This window comes from Lynx canadensis, chromosome D4 (genome assembly GCF_007474595.2).
Source record: "Lynx canadensis isolate LIC74 chromosome D4, mLynCan4.pri.v2, whole genome shotgun sequence".
Classification (NCBI taxonomy): Eukaryota; Metazoa; Chordata; class Mammalia; order Carnivora; family Felidae; genus Lynx; species Lynx canadensis.
Window position 1 is genome coordinate 78,627,853 of NC_044315.2, and position 17,657 is coordinate 78,645,509.

A 17,657-nucleotide genomic window follows, 5' to 3' on the forward strand; every position below is an offset into this window, starting at 1 on the left:
TTCATTTCATTTTCAAGCCTTCTTTCCTCCTCTTGAGAGTGCTGTACATGACATGTGTTTATTTTTCAATTCAAGCAAATTAAACTTAATTTCGCTTTGAGACTTATTTTTTTTAGAGAATTTCACAGCCCACGGTGAGATAATTGAGACCCCGCTGTTTCTGGAAACGCTATTTAGAGGGAGCAGGACTAGCTCCGGCCCAACCTTGGAGAAAGCCATCCTTACCCCTTCTCCCCTTTGTCACACACCACAGTATTTCTCCAATCTGTCCACTTCCTCAGCACTGCCTTATTCTAGAAGGTCATCCCTGTGTCATCTGAACCATAGCCAGCCAAAGGGCCAGCAAACCCCCTCTCTCCACCTCTCGCCCTCCTTCTTGTCTTAATCCCAGATTCGATCATGTCAATCCTTAAGAGTTGTCAACAATTTTCTAAACACATATTACTTAATATGAGTTCTAAAGCTTTATATGTTCCAGCCCTAGATTATTTCTCTAGCTTCACCCCCAAGCATATACTCCAGACACACTGAGCTACTTCCTGACCCACTGTCCACCAGGAATGCCTTTTCTCAGTCTAGCCAACTGGCTATTCCTTTGTGGCTCATGCAGACAGACCTCCCCTCCATTACCTAACATGCCCTGTATGTTCTAATTTCAGCAGCAGCTACTCTGTATTATCTCAGTTTGCACATCTGTTTCCTTATCAGACTGGCAGAGCTTTAGATCAGGAAAATGTCCTATTCATCACAGATGGTCCAGAATCTGGAACATAGTAACTCCTCAAAAAGAAATGTGTTTTGGGGAAAAAAAGGATAGTAAGGAAGCAGGAATAAACTAAAAGAGAGAGAAAGAAGAGAGTAAGGAAGGAAAGGAAAATAAAGCAAGAAAGTAAGATGATAAAGGCTGAGGGAAAGAAGGAAAAAAGGAAGGGAGGGAGGGAGGGAGGGAGGGAGAGACAAAAGGAGGGAATGGAGTTGGAAGGTGAAACATTAAATCTGGGAAACTTCCCTTCTTACTGTTCTTTATAGTAATGTTCTTAATATGACCATCATCCCTGAAATAATATAGACCATCAGAATTGCTTATAAAACATTTTTTCCAGAGGCATAATCTGATTTTTCAATGGAAGATATATTTCTCTAGTGTAGGTTTCCTAAAACAAGCTACATAGAATTATGAATAAGAATTAAATGAAAAATATAGAACGTTACAATTTGTGGCCAAATAATATTGAGAAGGCTTGAATTGGCTGGCACTAAAATCTCCCTCGATCAAAAAACTTTGTCAGAACCTCAAATTTGCTTGTATCTCACCTAATTTCCAAGAAGAGGGTAGATCATGAAGCATCTCCCAAATTTATTTGACCACACAACACATTTTCCTTGGTGTTCTTGAAGAATTAGCACACCATGGGAAAGGACTTGATAATGTTCCAGTGGAATGACTGCTGTCTGGGAGTCAAGAATCTGGGGTTCTAGGTATAACATCCCTATTAATAAAGATTATGGTCTTTGCCATGACACTCCTCCAGCCAAAGCTTTAGTTTTCTTCTCTCAAATACAGAGGTAGCTTGGACACAACAGTTTCTTCTGGCTCAGTTCTGACATTCAATGTTTCTGTGATTTGAAAGAAAAGAGAGAGGGAGAGACACACATACACTTGGTGTCATGTCTCTGTGCCCCCCATTTGCTCTACCTGGAATGTCCCCTTTGCCACTTCCACAAGGACAGACCCTGTCTCCAATGCTATCACATGTCCCAAGACTTTCCGGGCAACTTGAATTAGCATGCTTTCACTCCCAAGGTTTCTTATGGAAACGTTTCATTTCTATAAGAGGCTGCCTTAAATATAGCTCCTATTTTCTTTAATTCACTTAATCCGTTGATGGCAATTATATGTGTCATACGATGTTATTCCAAAGGTGGCCAAGGCACCATCTTACATGTACCTTCTGTTCCCACTAAGCCCTTGGGGATATGCCATAGTCCTCTATGGCCCCCCAAAGAGCTCAGGACAATGACTTCATCTAGAACAAAATCTGTCATGTGTTAAGTCCACTTTAGAGACCGTTTGAAGTTTCAGCCAATGATGTCAAATCATTTTTTTAGAGCCTTGGAACTTCTCATTTAACTCTTATACAGAAAAAGTAATAAAGCAACGCAGATAAAGCCGCTGCTTTGTGCATGGCAAGGTGACCGCCAACCTCACCTGTTCTATGACTCCTACTCCCACGGTGGGCCTCCTTACCCAAAATTAAAAATGACGATGGAGTCAGAACTCAAGTCTTCTGATTCCAAGATGGCAGCCACTAAATCCATGCTTTCCAAATCGTGGTACCCAAAGTACAACCAGCACATCCAATGATTCTAGGTGATACACAGGTGGTACAGCTTTTCTTCTAAGGATGTAATAGCTACTGAAACGTGCATCAGAGTGTATAAATCATTTATCGAATCTTTGGTTTTTACAAGTAGCACTGCTCAGGCTAAGGCCACATAAAAAGAGGGGGAAAAAAAAACCTGAGCATATTTAAATGGGATTTTGGACAAGTGACTAATAAATTTAGCAAACTCTGCATTAAAGCATGTGCCTCTGCCCTTCTTCCTACCAAAAACTCCTCACCGATCCCCCCACATCCTACTACTTAAAATTTTAATGACCTAAGGAACGCACATTCATTAAAGAAATATTAGGCAACACAGGTAAGCATGAACGAGGGACTGAAATTCACTCACGATCTATCACCCAAAGATAACCACTCAAACATCAGGGTGCACCTGACACAAGAGCATGCCATACGTAATATGTTTTACCTTATATATATTTTTAACATAATGGCTCACCACAAATCTATCCACGTCAATAAATGAGATCATGAGTGCCATACACTGAGCGCTGGAGGCATATTGCTGAATACTTTACATGCATGATGTTTGAGCCTCACAGCAAAACTACCAGGGAGGTACCACAGTTAGCTCCGTTTTAGAGATCGCGTTCCCTGTCTGCATTCCACTTTCTAACTTAAAAAGGTGCTCCTCTACCGTCATCCTTAGTGACTGTAGATATTCCATTACACAGTCTGTTCTGTTGTTCTTTTCCTTTTATCCCAAACACTCCATAAAGTTCCTTCTTCCCATATCTGTGCACATATAATTAGCTCACTTCTTAGAATGGGGAATTTCTTAAAATGGAAGGATTTGCACCTTGTTTTTAAAAAGAGGGACGACTGGGGCGCCCGGATGGCTCAGTTGGTTGGGCATCCGACTTCGGCTCAGGTCATGATCTCAGAGTTTGTGGGTTCGAGCCCCGCGTCGGGCTCTGTGCTGACAGCTCGGAGCCTGGAGCCTCCTTCGGATTCTGTGTCTCCCTCTCTGCCCCTCCCCCACTTGTGCTCCTTCTCTCTCTCTGCCTCTCAAAAATAAAGACAAATAATAAAAGTAAATAAATAAATAAAATAACAAAGAAAAAGAGGGACAAGTTCGGCTCAGGTCAAGATCTCACCGTTCGAGTTCGTGAGTTCAAGCCCCGCTTTTGGGCTCTCTGCTGTCAGCGAGGAGCCTGCTTTGGATCCTCTGTCTCCCTCTCTCTGCCCCTCCTCCATGTGTGCTCTCTCTCTCTCTCTCTCTCAAAAATAAACATTTTAGCATACATTAAAAATATTTTTAAAAAATAAATAAAAATCAAACAAAATGAAAAGAGGGACCGAGATGGAGATAATGGTAGCAATGGAGATGGAAATACAGATCTGCTTGCTCCCTGGCCCATCTCCTCTTCCCCCTCTTCTCCTCCTTGATCACCTCACTGCAGCTGGTTTCCTTCCTGTGCCTTCAGCTCACCAGGCCCAGTGCTACCTCAGCAACTGTACTCTTCTGCTCTCTCTTGCCGGAATGTTCTTCCCCTAGACATCCATCTGGCTATCTCTCTCGCTTCCTACAGATCTCTGCTCTAATGTCCATATTTCAATGAGGGCTTCCCTTCTTCACTACCTGAAACAGTGTGCCCTCTTCCGCCCAGCCCCCCTCCATCTAGAATACACCAACCTCCATCTGACACACTACACGTTCACTTGCTTATCTATTTATACGCTTCTCCCTCAAGAGAACGTCAGCTCCGAGAAGGCAGGGGCAAGTCAGCTGTGTCCACTGCTGTATTACGAGCTCCTAGGACAGAGCTTGGCACAGAGTAAGTGCTCAGTGAATGACGTCTGTTTGCTTGTTTAAAAGAAAGATTAAAAGCCACATTTTATCAAGGATATATTCATATAGATTTCCACCAATGCTACAGAACAGTGTCTTGTTCCCTGCCTTCTTGCCAAGACTAGATGCTGTCATTTAAAAAAAAAAAAAAAAAAAAGGCCATTTGGGAGCACCTGGGTGGTTCAGTTGGCTAAGCGTATGACTCTTGATCTCGGCTCAGGTCATGATCTCACGGTTTGGCAGACTGAGCCCCACGTTGGGTTCTGCACTGACAGCATGGAGCCTGCTTGGGATTCTTTCGCCTCCTCTCTCTGCACCACCCCCCACTCTCTCAAGATAAATAAATAATTTAAAAAACAGCCATTTTGATGATGCTTTATGGTACCACATTACTATTTCCATTATTTGATTGCTGGAGAACCTGAATATTTTGGCTTTCTAAATGGGTTCATTGGCCATGCGTGTTCCCCATTCCATTTTTAGCTGTAAGTTCCACCCCCAGATCACATTCTGACAGTAGATGGCTTTATGATAGTATCTGGGCTCATGTTCTATTAATAAGGAAGGAAAAATCTGCTTTGGACATTTCCCGCTGTATGTGTTGTTTTTCTCCTCAATACCAATATTCCTTTCTTATACGTGTGTGTGTAAAGAGAGAGCTCTCCATATGTATGTATATGTATGTATATACATATACATACATATACATACACACACATACACACACACATATATATACGCATATACATATATATGCCATTTCTCTTGCAGCATCTGGCTATAAAAATCCATACCACTTCGACCCTGCTATTTCCTGAGATGCTTTTAAAAGTGCTACTGTTTCCAGAGGTGGCTTTGGTGATTTTATTCCCAAGAAAAGTAACATTTTGGTTCTTGGCTCTGGCTCAGAGCTAGAAAGTAGCTCTCCTACGACTCCTGTTCCTGGTCTGAGCAGCATTTGAACTCTCACAACTTAACGGTACAAATAAACACACTAAGCTAAGGTTTCCTGCTGAGGCATTGTGAAGTTAAATTACTATTTTAAGAGGCTATGAAGTTGGCAGCCAGAAAGCACTGGAAGAGTGGAAGATATTCACGATGCTGACAGATAAAGAAGGAGAGAAAGCAAAATGCAGGTTATTAAGGAGATTTAAGAAGCCTCCCTCCAGTGACGCCATTTATAACATCTCCTGGAACTTGCAAGATAGATGCCTTTCTCATTTAGGAGTCTGCAAGACCGGGATTGAGGGCAGGGCCCGCGTGACAGAATGGTTGAAGATTTGCGACAACAGACCTGGCCTAAGACAATAGAGACAAAGCAGCAATAATCAGCCTTGATTTTGGGAGGCCACCAAGCCGCTAAGGGCTGGACAATGCCTTCAACGGGTAGGTGGAGAGAGGGCAGTTCAATGAAAGGATGTTAACGCTCAGCATCTGCTGATGATACAGGTTTGAGACCCGGTGCTATCATTTATTATATATCTCAGAGCAAGTCCTTTTGCCTCTGAGTCACAAGGTCCTCATCTGGAAAATGGGGAGAATAAACACAACTTGAGAGTGAGACTGTAAAGGCTGAAGGAAATAAAACACGTTAAGATATACCAGCACTTGGTGAAACTCGTGATAAAAATGAGGAAGAAGGGAAACCAAGAGGACGGGTAGGATTAATATGGTTCACACAAGAGCATGAAGCATGCTGTCAGTCACGCTCTCCCATAGGCATGTGCTGAACGCTTGGTCACATAGCTTAGAAAACCAAATCAAGACGTGTAAGGACACAGACTGCAGGGGTAGGGTACTAGAACCAACTCAGATACAGTTTGGCGTTAAAGAGGAAAAAGTTCGTATGTAAAAAAGTGACAGAAAATTGATCTGGACGCTAAGTTGATTTTCAGCTCTGATGGCCAATGATCCTATATCTACATCTGATGTCTGATCCACAGTAACATAGAGATTCAAAAAAAATCTGCCTCGGCCATTTTAATTTTATTATTATTGGGTTGTGTTTTGGTTTTTTTTTGAGAAAGAGAGAGAGAGAGAGAGAGAGCTTGTGAGCAGAGAAGAGGGATAGAGGGGGGTGGAGAGAGAAAGAATCTTAAGCAGGTTCCATACCCAGTGAGGAGCTCACCACGGGGCTCCATCTCATGGCCGTGAGATCATGACCTGAGCCAAGATCAAGCATCGGGACACTTAACCAACTGAGTCACCCAGGCGCCCCAGTCATTTTATTTCTATATCCTTCCATGCCTTTCCCTACACTCTCCGTCTCTCCCCTACTGTTGGCATCGCATTGCCACATTGGGGGAGGGGGACTGGTAAAAATGATTGAGCAAGCTCATTTGCAAGGTAGTGCTTTGAACCTGGTAATAATCTCTGTGCTCCAGAGCACCCCCAGTTAAAGAACACACCTATAGGCATGGGCAACATTCAATCTAATGCAGCAGGGGATCGCAATAATAACAAGTAATAATAGCTAGCATTTGTATAATGTGGATGATCTGTCGGCCGTTGCTCAAAGCGCTTATCATATGGACTCATTAAAACCCACAATATCTCTATGAGGCGTCAGCATGGTCCTCTTCATCGTGTAGAGGAGGAAACTGGCACCGGAACGTTAGGTCATCCGGCCAAGGTCACAGTGCTAGCCAGTGGCAAAGCTGGCGTTCGAACTCCAGCATCCACCCTTTCACCCACTACACTTTTACATCAGACAGAAGCAGCCCAAGGCCTCCACACATCATTGATTCCACGTGTGGCCTTGGACAAGCGGCATCACCGCGCTGTGCCCCAGTTTCCTCCTCTCTAGAACAAGGACAATAGCACCTAGGCACGAGTTTGTTGAGGTTATTCAACAAGGTATCTATATCACGTCCTCATTATAGCACAAAGAATATACAACATCCTTGGCACATACACTTTCCCCTCCAAGAACAGCTTGGTCATGGTGACATTTCGGCCACCTCTAAATATTGTGGGTGAAGATCCTTCCAGAATCCCCTCAAGTCCCATCCTGTGTTCTGCCTACATGTATAATCCCACCATCAGAAACAGGGGGCGAACGCAGGTGAATCCGTGGCTGAACTAGTAATGTTTTCAGGAATCCTTCAACGGACACTGAATTATGCTGTCCTGTTAATATGCATTTGTTTTTTTTTTTTTTAATTTTTTTAACGTTTATTTATTTTTGAGACAGAGAGAGACAGAGCATGAATGCGGGAGGGTCAGAGAGAGAGGGAGACACAGAATCGGAAGCAGGCTCCAGGCTCTGAGCCATCAGCCCAGAGCCCGACGCGGGGCTCGAACTCATGGACCACGTGATTGTGACCTGAGTCAAAGTCAGACGCTTAACCGACTGAGCCACCCAGGCGCCCCAATATGCATTTGAAATAAAGTTCTTTAGGACCCCTCTCAGCCCTCCTTGCCTCCGCCGTCTCTGGCAATGGCATTTGATGAGGATAGCTTCATCTCAAAGAGTCTTGCCTCCCACATTTGTCTCAGCAGAAAAACCGTATTACCACCCCCTGCCAGGTAATCTATTTTTTTATCTTTCTCCTACATTCCTACATTTCTTTTTTTTTAATTTATTTCTTTTTTATTTCTTTATTTTTTTTGAGAGAGAAAGCGTGCGAGCATTGGAGGGGCGGAGGGAGAGAGAGAGAGAGAGAGAGAGAGAGAATCCCCAGCAGGCTCCATGCCCAGCGCCAGACATGGGGCTTGATCTCATTACCCGTGAGATCATGACCTGAGCCCAAATCAAGGGTCAGATGGCTAACCCACCAAGCCACCCAGGCGCCCGTGATTTTCTTTTTTTAATGGCCCTTTTGCTTTGTGCATATGTTTTTTTAGAGTACCGGCCAAGACTCCTCACAGGTCCTCCGCCTCTCATGTGCCCATAGACTCAGAGCCTATCAAATCCCATAAGAAATTTAGCTTATCCACTACCACGCAAAGTGAATGAAACGTACTTGCTTAAGGCAGAGGTCTCTGTCTCAGCTCTCGCAATGCTCTTCCAGGTTAACCTTTGGGTTTCTGTCCACAGCCCACCAGAATCTCCTCAACTTTTGGGGATTGCTAAGTCCCAGAACGGAGACGTGTGAACCGACCGCTCGGAAGCGATCATGTATCCTAGATGTCTGCCCTTCCTCTACCCGAATCAGCTTGCAATCTGTAACTCGGCTGCTCCGCATTACCCCCAGGATCCATTACTTCTCATCGAGGTTCCCACGGGCTCATTTGCAGGACCTGTGAAAGGCTCGATGAATTATATCTCCGGGCCAGTATTGGGTTAACCCTTACAAAGGGTTCTAGCTGTTCGGATGAGCCATTTACTTGGAGCCCCGTCGCTTCGACCTTTGCAGTTTAGACAAAAACGATTTCATCTTGCCTTTGCTAATTGCCTTATGAATCTACTTCCTCACCGGAGGGGGGATACAGTCTCCTAGCTTCTCTCAAAGAGACCCCGGCATCGTTGGATACATCTCTGCACCCGGTGAGAAAATCTCCACACACTGAGAACAAGAGTTGTTCAGAATGATGTATTTTGTGTCTGCACCGGGTTTCTGTTCCCACGCGTGTCCTCCACTGGGTAGCAGACAGGCCCAGTAATTTAACCCTCTTAACTTTCTCAGACCCAGTCCTGTCCAATCTCTTCTCCGCAAGGCCACCTGCAATCTCTGAAACATAGTTCCTTTGAGACACAAAGATCCCCTTCACCCTCATATGAAAAAAAAAAAGAAATTAATTTCACATTTCCTCAGCCTCATTATCTTCTTAATTGTCTTCTTGGCCCCCCTCAGTAGCAAGGACTGTCTATGGATTTCTAGGCAGCCTTTTTAGGCCACTGTGTTCCAGGAGGACAGTGGGTTTCATGCTACCACTGAATCACTCTGATATTAAGAGTCACCATGGTGGTGTATCTATCCCATTCAGCCACCGTGGACTGAGTCACAGTCAGTGCTCTGAGGTATGACTTCTTTTTGATTTGCTCATTTTTGAGAAGATCTCTAAACATTATGATGAAGTACGGCCATCATGTGCATCTCTCCGTGCTTGTGCAAGAACTTTGTCATGCGTTATTTCATTGAGCTGGGGGAAATCCCTCGGTGAGACAGGCCACTGTTTGGTCCTTTCCAACTGGCAGCAGGCAAGCCCAGAGAGGGGAAGATATGTCCTTAGGGTGCTCCAGAAACACAGCGATAGGAGCTGGGACTAGAATTGGGTGCCCCGAGCCCATGTGCTCTGACTGTATGAAATTGAAAATGAATGGAGATACAAAATGAAGAGATATGGTCTCATCTCCAGACCTTTTAGTCACTGCCATCTTTCTCCTCCTCCCCCCCACCACAACCACCATCACATGATCTAATCTTCACCTTCCCCAAACTCTCATAAAATTGCTGAAATGAGAGTTGTCGGTCTACCATGAACGATCATTATGGATCTGCAGATCTCCTCTGTTCGATTGCCAGCCCCTGCCAGGATTCATCACCATATCTACCAGGCCATTTTGTCCAGGGCCTCTCCCAGCCAAGATATGCAATAAAGATTTGGTGATCCAAAATGACTCTGGCTTTCATTTGGTTTCACCAGACTTCATTTCAATTACCCTCTCTCTAGGTGTTCATTCTCTTCCTCTTTTTCTGTCTATTTCCCCCTCTCCAATTCTCCCCATCCCTTTAGAGCTGGGTATGTCCAGAGGGTGCAGCACCCAGCGCAGGACTAGAAATGAAGAGCAGAACTTACTGAAATGATGGACTAAAAATGGACAACATGAGGGGCGCCTGGGTGGCTCAGTCGGTTAAGCATCACACTGTTGATTTTGGCTCGGGTCATGATCTCGTGGTGATGAGATCGAGCCCCACGTTGGGCTCTGCACTGAGCATGGGGCCTGCTTAGGATTCTCTCTCTCTCTCTCTCTCTCTCTCTCTCTCTCTGTCTCTCTCTCTCCCTCCCTCCTCTCCTCCCTCTACCTCTCTCCTGTGCACACATGTGTATGTTTCTGCTTTCTCTCTCAAAGACAAAAAAGGGACAGGATGGAAACCTGTCAAGGGTACTTGAGGCTGAGTTTCTATCAGTCTCCACGCTCTTCGCATTGCAGTTCTCAGGCTGTCCATTCCCCAAGCAGGGACATTTTGAGGGAGAGGGTATTTCTAGACTCTTTATTCCCAAATCTTTTAGAAGACCTTTTGATCTAGTCCCTAACTACCTCTCTTATTTCCATCTCATGACATTCTCCTTCTCGTTGGAAAGCTCCAGCCACACGATCACTTGGATCTGCTAGTGGCTTCATCTTTGCTGTCTCTGCCACATGGCTGGCTTCCCCTCGCTTAAACCAGTCTAATGTCACGCCTTCGGAGAAGTCTCTCCCGACTACCCTATCTAAAGCTACACCATCCACATTCCTTTCTAGCCTCTTGCCCCAAATTATTTGCATGACATTTACTACTAGGTGAAATGATTTTGCTCATCTCTTTGTTTACCATTTATTACCCGTCTCTTCCCACAGGACTACGAGCTTCACGAAAAAAAGGACCATGCTTGTGCTACATTACTCATGCCCATAGCTGTGCCATTCAGTCCATTAGCTACTCATCACAAACAGCTACTGACATTAAAATTAAAATTCGATTAAATCAAAAACTCAGTCCATCAGTAACACTAGCCACATTTCAAGCGCTCAGCAGTCACATGTGCTTAGCGGCTACCGTAATGCATAGCACAGAGAACACATCCATTACCTAAGAAAGTTCTACTTGATAGCACTGGTCCAGAGCAATGCTTGAGAAATAGCTGTCACCTAATAAATATTTGTTGAAAAAATGAAGGATTCAATGTCCCTTTTAATCCTCACTCAATTTTAGGTCACCCTCCCCCTTTTTCGGCTTCTAAACCCTGTAAGTGTGATCCACTAGAGAAAGCCCAGAGAACAACATTGAGCTTGGTGTTGCAGGATCCAGGGCTGTGGAAACAGACCCTTCTGGTCTGAAGAAGAATATCTGTGGTGACATGATGATGCTTCCACGATATGGGAAGAACTGAGATTAGAAGAGACTTATACTTGTGTTATATGATTTGAGAGACTTACGATAAAAGGCAGATTTAGGGTCACAGTGAGAACACATCCCAACAAAGCTCTCCCAATACAACACAGGCTGGTTTGTGAGATAGTGACTTCACTGTTGCTAAAAATGAGACTGAGTGGACATGTGTTATGAGTATTCCAAAAGGGATTCTTGATTCTTGAGTAAGGAGAAAGATCTGGTTATTCAGAAACCTTAGAACACTAAGATTCGTTGATCAAATGAGTCCATGAGTCCTTCATAACATCAATTTCAAAGGGTCAATACTATGCTCTCAGCTATACTGGAATCTGCTGAACAACCCAGTCCTGTTGGTCATCCACAACGGTTACCATTCACTCAGTGGCCCCCAAGAAAGAGTAGAGGTGCTGAAGCAAGAAGGAGTCAGGTTCCACTTCTGGCTGTGCTGGTCGTGTGACCTTGGGCAAGGGACCTAGCCAGCATGAGTTGCACCTTCTTCTTCCGTAAAAGGACTGTATCTGCCTCACTGGGTGGAAAGGAAGATTGAATGAGAAGAAAACTAAAGACCCTGGAACACAGTCGGGCAATGTTTATTCCAAGTAGGACATAATTTCATCCATCTGTATCATCGATATCCCTATGTTGATAGTATAGGTAGCATGATTTGAAACCATGATTGTATTGCTTTGCGAGAACATGAAACGATTATCAGAAAGAGAAAGAATAAGAGAGAGAGAGAGAGAGAAGGATGACAGCTATAACTGAGCCTAGCCTCAAATGCCATAGCAAACATTTACAGAGCAACTACTATGTGTCAGTCCCTGGAGATAAAAGAAAATATTCTTACTAAGACCCTGTTGAAGAGACATATATCCGCAGAGTTACAAAACAGGGCAAACAGGGATAGAAGCTAAAATAGAGTTTCAGGCAAAATTATATGAATGAACAGGGGAGAAAGATTTATTCCAAAATAAGATTTTGGGAAGACTTCTTGGCAGGGTCATTTGAGCTGGATGTTAAAAAGTGGGGGCTGAAGCTGAGGGATGGAGGAGAGAAACATAAAGGTGCTCCTTGCAGATGGGGTTAGCATGGAAAACCTGAGGGGGGATTATCTGGAGGATGACATTTGAAAATCTGTCCTCTTCACACGACCCCCATCTTGTCTTTAATATGATTACCAGAAGTCCAGCGGCCAATTTATTAATCTTTGGATTTTAGCGAGGGGAACGCAGGGAGAGAAGGGCGGGTTATGTCTAACCTTAGTGGCCTATTCGGGTGATAAGCACTCATGATTTCACCTAAGGAATTGGGAGGGGGCAAGCTAGAGGGTGTCAAACAGAAAATGTCTCTTCACACAACCAAAGGCCCTTCCAGAAAAACGGAAGACTTTGTGGTCAACAGCATAAACTCTTGCAAGCACGAAGACATTTTATTTGGACTGACCAGGGGAGAAGGGTTTTTAAAGTCCCCACCTGTACCATTTCGAATGTATTCACTGCAGCCTGAGCTGGGCCATGGAAACTCAACGGGGGCCCAACAGCTGATTTGGAATCTCTGAGCCAGTTCTCCTCCGTTGAAATGGAGTCACAGCTCCCCCTTCTGGGAGCTAAAGTGCCATCCAGCCTCGGAAAAGCCTGTGTGGAAAGGCTCTATTGCAGATGGGCCTGAAACCCCCATGTTTTTCTCAGTGCTCGCCTGCACCCCAAAATGAGCATCTAGGACTCTGGGAGCACTTTTGCGTGGGCTTGGCTCTGACTTCTCCAGAGCCTATCCTTCACAGGGATTTACATTTCCCCTTCTCCGGGATGATGAGTCCCAAGTCTTTGTGTGGGTGATGCCTTTATACAGGGGAACACAATTCGGTGCGGAGGCTGAAATTCCCTTTTGGGGACTATAGCAAGGAGGAAAGGTTTCTAAGTCTGCATGTGCACATGTGTGTATGAGTGCACGTACACACGTGTGCTTGGACATGTTCCTGTGACTGCAGTATGCATAACTGTATAGGGCAAGATTCTCATTAATATAAAGAAATTAATTTGCCTGAAGTATTTGCATTGGTAGATGGGTATACACTTAACTCTGGAAGGCCAAGAATTCCTTAATAAAGAACTCAGGTACAGTCCGATGCTCTGTTGGATTCTGTCCACCAGTCATAGTCAGTATTGGGTCCCTGCCTGTGTGTAATTCTCTGAAGCCACCGGAGAAGGAATGGATGGTGTGTGTGTGTGTGTGTGTGTGTCTGTGTGTGTGTCTGTGTGTGTGTATCTGACTATCTGTCTCTCTGTCTAGTGGGGAGAGTGACTGAGGCATTGGATCCCTTCTCTCCGGGGTCATGTTTATAGATGGAGCACCTCTGAAATGAGAAGTTTGAAGACGGGAGACAGTGATTGTCTTGGGTGGGAGCACAGTGGCCGGTTGGGACTGGGGAACAATACATAGTCCCCGGGCAGTATGGTGAAGTGGAAAGGACATCGATCTGGGTGTCAGGCAGACACCCGTCATAGGTTCTAGCCCTGGGCATACCACGAACTTGCTAGAGAATGCTGTGGAATTCTCATCCCCTCTCCGGGCCACAAGTCCTGCCTGTCTGCTCTTTAATATTCCTTCCAGCTTTAATTGTCGCTGAATTGAAAAAGAAATAAAACGAGAGTGGATCCTAACACAGGGTGTCCTCCTCTGACTTTACATCCCCACACAAAATGAACCAGGGGGCCCTGCTCTGACATGAGTTTCCAGAAGCAGATTCCTTGTGGCCCCGTGAGGGCTGCAGCCTGAGGTACAAGTGCCTGCAGGCAGCACGGTCACCCACCCGCCAGGGCAGATCCTTGCAAACACATGTTTGCTTTTATCTTGCCTCAGAAGCTACACGCGCGTGCACATATGCACATACACACACACACACACACACACACACACACACACCCCTATCATTTTTAAAACACAATTATATTTCTACTTTTCTTTTCCCCAAAAGGTCTTTTCAGTGGCTCCTTGCCAGCTGGGGTAGACGAGGGGCCGTCCCAGCATCTGAGCCCTTGTCCTCCACTAGCCTCCATGCCTGGCGGCAGAACGGCTGCCTCTTACCTTGGGAAAGTAACAGCTGCCGAGTCTGGAAGCCATGCTAACAGCAGTAAAACTCAGCATTTTTGCTGAGTAGGGCAAGCCTTTAAGAGGCAGCCGGGAATCAAATCAATGGCTGGCCCCAGAGTCCAAACCCAGCAGGACCTAGCCAGGGTGGCCAGGGGACTTACCAAGAGAGCCTCCTGGGAGGTGGAGGAAAGAGGAAAGAGAGACCTGACCCAAACTGTCTTCCTTACTGACATTCTCCCCACCGCCGCCACCGCCCCCCCCCCAACCCGTGCCCTTGGCAGTATTTTGGAGCCTAGCAAGAGATGTGAGGTGCAAATCGATAGCAGTTTAAGTCAATTACGGCCACATTCTGCCATGAATTCCCCACCCACAACCATTCCCACATTGTGGATCTCCCTCAGCACTGAAACACACACACGCACACACACACGCACACACACGCACACACGCACACACAATCTCTCTGCTCTCCCATCTTCCTCCTAACTCCAGTGGAGCCATAAGGAGGCACAGTTTATGAAGAGATTCTCTTGGGGCTTCCCAAGCCTTTCTGAAATGGGGAAGGGAAGGAGGGATCTCTTAGGGAAGTGCCCCATCCATCTCCTTCCACGTTACCCACAGCTGCCCCCATATGAAATTTTCCCTGTGATCCTGTGTAACTATGATGGATGAGCAGGTCTCTGAGGACTCTCCTCCTTTCCCTTTAGGGGGATACATGCAAACTTGCTCAGATCATCCCCAAAAGCACCAGTACCAGGAGGCGCTGTCCTGCTGTTATGATTACACATGGAGAGGCATGGTAGACTCTATCCCAGACTTGCCAAGCCCCAGATAAGGAGCCCACCGCTGACTTCTCTCTCTGTCACCCACTACCCAGTGACTCCAAATTCCCATCAGAATCCTGGAGCCTGCCCAGTGTGGAATTTAAAGTGACAGCATGTCATTGCCTCAGGGTTTGGCCATTTCTCTTTCATATTAAACGATGAGTCCAAGTCTACCAGGTCTCCAACGTTTGGAGGAATTTTCCTTCCAGGGTATCAATATTGGGGTAAATAAGGTGCTGTCCTTATCCCTGGAATGCTCCCCAAAACCCAAGCCCAGAGCGCCAAGAAGTCCACAGCGGGTCTCCCGATGGCTACGTGATCCTATAGTAAGGATCCCATTCCATGTAAGCTGGAAAGACCTAATTAAAAAGACACACAAGTGCACACATACAAACACATACGTACAAACATGCACACACACATCGCGCCTTAAGTAGGTTATAGGACCTCTCTTTACCTCCTCCCCGACACACACACACACACACACACACACACAGAGCACAGCACAGCACAAACACGCATCAAACGCAAACGACGCTGCACACGCAAACACACACTAGCACCACATCAAGTTCCCACCACGGTACACACGTCGGGAGCGCGCGGGGAGCACACACACCACTTACTAAAACCCGCATTTAACCCCTTGCGCCCCAGAAAGCAGAGCCCTCCCCCTCCAAGGAACCTGCGAGGACTTGGAGGCGGCTGGGCGGCCAACGGAAGAGACGAAGGGTGACGGGAGGGGGAGGGGAGGGGCGGGCGGGGGCGCCCCGAATGCGGTCCGGGGCCGTCTCCAAGGGCAGCGGGGCTGGCGGGCGCTGCGCCCGGCGCCGCCTTACCTGGAGTCAATGTCCGTCTTTGGCGGAGAGCTGCGGGAGGACGCTTTTTATTCGGCTCGGTGGGAAGTTGGGAGAGCCCTGCGTCCAGCTCGCATACCGGGAACGGCGCGGGGACTGCAGGCGTGGGGGTACCTGGCTCCTAGCAGCCTGGCTCATACTCAGCCGTAAAGTCCCCTCCGCAGGTCCCGAGGACAGGCATGAATCCCGGCTCCGGAAGGCGGTCACTACTCCCTCAGCCTCCCGGCTCTCTCGCTCTCGCTTTGCTCTCTGGCTCGCTCGCCCGCTCCCTCGCTCCCTCGCTCGCTCGCTCGTTCGCCTGCGCTTTCCTCCTCCCCCCTCCCCGCGCCAGATCAGTTCACAGCCGTGGGGACCGGGAGCGAGGCGGCCAGCGAATGGAGAGGGAAGTCCAAGTGCGCCGCGGTCTCCGGGCGGGGAGCAGTGGAGGCCGGGCTACGCGGGAGGAGGGACTTACCCGGCGACGGGCGAAAATGAATGGGGGAGCGGCTGCCGGGGGCGGGGAGGGAGGAGCCTAGAGCCAGGGTTTATTCTGAGGAGTGTTTTGTACATCTTTAGGCGGAGGAGGAGAAGGGAGAGGAGGAGAGAAAAAAGGCCTTCTCCGAGGGAGGGAGGGGCGGCCTGGGTGGGCTGAGGCTGAGCCACTAGGGAGTCTAGTGGGTCTGGGGATAGGGTGGCGTGTCTCCGTGTATGAGCGCCCAAAGGGACTTTGTGATGTGTGTGTGTGTGTGTGTGTGTGTGTGCGCGCAAACCCTGCGTCGTGGTGTTTCTAAGCGTGTCTGTAGCTGTGTGCGTCGCGAGTTATAGGAGTTTTTCCGGGTATGCGGGTGCTAGTGCGTCTGTGTGTATCTATTCGAGTGTGGTTTTGTCTGGGGACGTGACTGTGTGGGTCCGTGTGTATCCGTGTGCCTCTGTATGTGTGTTTAAGACTGTTTGTTTCTCTGTATGTGTAGGCATGAGCCCCACGGAACCTCCCAGAATTAAGCAAGTGCTTCTCGGAGCAAGAAGCTGATAGGACGCAAAGTTCTCTAGATACAACCAGAGAAGGTATGGGGGCGAAGGCATTAATACAGAGACCCAAAGACTCCGAATTTAGCCTGAGGTGCAGGCTGGGGTTGCTGACGTGGGGCCTCTCCCTGAAGCAGCAAAGAAGGCCAGTACACGATCTAAATTCTCACGCAGCGCATATTCTCTATGTTTGCTTACTTTGCTTCTTTTTATTTTTTTTTTAATTAAAAAATACCAGCAATGGAGATTGCTAGTTCCTGGAAGCTTAGGCAAGGATAGGTAGCGTCAGTGAAGCTACCAGATGGAGGGGCAAAGAATAATAAGGAAAAGGTGATGAAAAATTTAAAGGAAACTAGATTCGGTAAAAGTGTCAGCTCCCGCAGGTTAGAATCCTGTCTATGATCCTGGCCAAATTAGTTACCTCTTAAACCTTAATTTCCCATCTGTGTATTCGAATAATATAACTGCCTATCTAGCATGGTTGGTGTAAGATTTAAATGAGTTAATTTATGTGAAAAACACTTAGAATACTCCCTGACACCTTGTGAGTGCCTAAAGCATGCTATCTGTGATTATTATTGTTATTGTTATCATGTTAGGATTATTCAAAGAGTGTTAGGAAAGAGACATGATAACTAGGGAGG

The 17,657-nt window shown here is 46.6% G+C and overlaps 1 protein-coding gene across 1 annotated transcript in view; it reads right to left on the minus strand.

The window, feature by feature from the left end:
• Positions 1-16,270, minus strand: part of BRINP1 (BMP/retinoic acid inducible neural specific 1) — a 175,570-nt gene extending 159,300 nt beyond the window's left edge. Inside the window, exon 1 of the mRNA XM_030294212.1 lies at positions 15,991-16,270. The gene's annotated coding sequence lies outside the window, so the exon portion shown is untranslated. The remainder of the gene's footprint in view (positions 1-15,990) is intronic.
• Between the last annotated feature and the right edge of the window lie 1,387 nt (positions 16,271-17,657).